Source organism: Lucilia cuprina, chromosome 5, assembly GCF_022045245.1.
Source record: "Lucilia cuprina isolate Lc7/37 chromosome 5, ASM2204524v1, whole genome shotgun sequence".
NCBI classification, from domain to species: Eukaryota; Metazoa; Arthropoda; class Insecta; order Diptera; family Calliphoridae; genus Lucilia; species Lucilia cuprina.
In genome coordinates this window covers 15,787,413-15,790,215 of record NC_060953.1, presented here as the reverse complement: position 1 = coordinate 15,790,215, position 2,803 = coordinate 15,787,413, and positions in this window count along the sequence as shown.

Below are 2,803 nucleotides of genomic sequence, written 5' to 3'. Positions count from 1 at the left end.
TAACCAATTTATAGTCTCCGCTTGTCTGAAGTATTGGAAAACCCCTCTATTTACTGGGATTGCAATAACACCAAGGTTGAGGCTTCGCCAGGACATAGTCCTGCGCGCAACTGGCCACCCGTAGTACCAGATTATGCGGTGTTCTGGTTTGTCCTCTTTTCAGTCTATACAAGGAGGCTTTACCAATGTAACATGCCCCCGGGGGAATGCTGACAAGAAATCGTTGCTACACAGATCTGCCTAAATTTTGGTACAAAGTAGACATCGGGTTCTATATTCTACATCTAGATACAGAAATATACCACGGTTTACTTAAACATAACAAAAGCTGCCAGGCAGAAGTCGGATTAATAAATTAATATGGCTTTCAAAGGGCTTAATATATTTATCGATAACCAGAAGTCGACTATGTCTTGAAAATGTCAAAATATTTTACTGCAAGATCTAAAAAGCACAATTCTTGTAGATTTGTAATGTACCGACTAAGTTTATTATTGAAGATAATTCGATGTATAGCCATTTACGAATATACAATTTTTCTTGCTGATACATAATACAGCCGAATTGCTTACTGGGTTTAAGATTGTTTTTCAAGCTAGCTAAATATTTTTTATACGAACTCGTAGGTTAATTTGTATTTGCAAATGGAATAAAATGCTCTTAAATTCATTGGTTAAACTAAAATAATGGTATTTTTTTTTCTACTTTCTATTAAAGTTTACAGATGGTGTTGTTGTTACCAATGTTTTAAATTGCAACAAATTGTTAACAATATGTTGATGGTAGCAACAAGAAAGTTAAAACAAATTATATATAGATTTGTAATACTAGTGTGTAACTGGAGCTTAATCAAAAGTGACCTACATAGGTTGTACTATTGTGTGCATAGTATATTTTGCAATTAGTGCTATTTTATAAAAACACACAAACATATTTACAAAGAATACATAGTAGAAAAAGTAAAAATAACAAATGTTAAACCAAATGCTTAATTAATACACATATGTACATATGCAGATACATAAATGCAATGCAAATACATAGAAATACCAACACATATGCACTGAATGCAAATTTAACTATGACGCAAATGTTTCGACAGTTCTGACCACAAAAATTCACCAATAGTGGCTAATTAGATTTTGTGTATTTTTCTAAACTTTTCCAATTTATTAATGGATTAAAGTTGTGCTACAAAACCAAAATTGGTGATAATATTTAAATTTGAAGGACTTGTGTTTAACAGGAATTAGTGGATATTTGAGACATACAATTTTAGCTTCCTCTGTATATTTTTAGCAAGATGTGAAATTTTGAGCAAAAGAAATACATTTTTTTCTACATAATTTTTTTTTTACAATTTGCTTCATGATAAATATTTAATTTATAACAAAATGGTCAACAGTGGCATATTGTTAAATGCAAATGCAAATAAACTGTATACAAGTAGGTGTCGATTTCTATGTGTATACATATATAGGTGTTGAATGGAGTTGAGTTGTATACATATGAACATTTTCACAGATTATCACACTAGATATATAGGCTCATCTTTACCTAACCCCCCAACAACAAATATTGATGATTGTTTTAGTATTGTGATGAAAATGGGTGTAGGTGTACACATTAGCAACGCAGAATGAGTTTAAGTTCAAGTTTGTATATTTACATTGTATTCTATGCTAAAAAAAAGCAAATATTTATTTTTAGTACAATTTGCACGAATAAATGTCTTCGCAACCAATTGCAAACTGACTCAGTCTCAGCACTGAGCGAATGAATGTGTGAGTATAGTATTTTATGATATTTTAACCTTAATAGCATTTACCACACCCATTTTACAAATTCACTACTACACCAGCTGTTGGATGTTTGCCAAAATTTATATAATGTAGGCATAAAAACTAACGGCTTATGACAATATAATATACATATAAGGTGGACAATTTGAAAAGTTTTTTAAAAATCTTAAATAATATTTAAAATTTAGCAAGTATAACTCGAGTAGATACCTTTGTTATCGACTTTTGATTTGAATGAATTTATGAAATATTATTTCTCTTTTTACAATCATTACCTTTGAACTAGTGCAGATCATGAATGATCTGATTTTAAAAATTTTAAACACTTAAAGAAAAAGTAAGAGTGTTCTACCTTATATAACAGGTAGGGTCCAATTTTCATAAACATTTATACATGATTCTTATTTATGTCAAATTTCATCGCTGTAATCGCATTTTTAAAACAGTGTTAAAGCTGTTTTTCGATTGCCATCATACAAGGGCTTTGCGAAATCATTAACCGATATTATCCATTTTCAGTATCAAACAAACATTTCCTACATGAAATATTTGTAGGAAATTTCTACTCTCCACCAATTTATATATAGTGCTTTCAACAGACAGACAAATTGACTAACTCTTTCACGCATACGGGACACCATCATTTTTACATTTTTCTCTATTTACATTTTTCTTTATTTACTGCGTTAGTTTAAGTTCACAGCTCCAGTAAATGGTCAATACCATAGAAAAGAAGTAGGAAAGTATAGTCGGGCATGGCCGACCATATAATACCCTACACCATGAGTATATTTTTAAAATTTTTACTTTTTATAAAATTTTTATTTTTTATAAAGAAAGTTTTATGTTGAATATTACCAATAATTCCAAAATATTTAAGCAATTTAATTTAAAAAAAAAACTAAAATTTCTAAATGAGGCTTTATATAGGTCAAATATGGACCGATCCTCGGTTAATTTGGGAAAAGGATATATTTATAAATAACAGTTAGTTTTGTTGA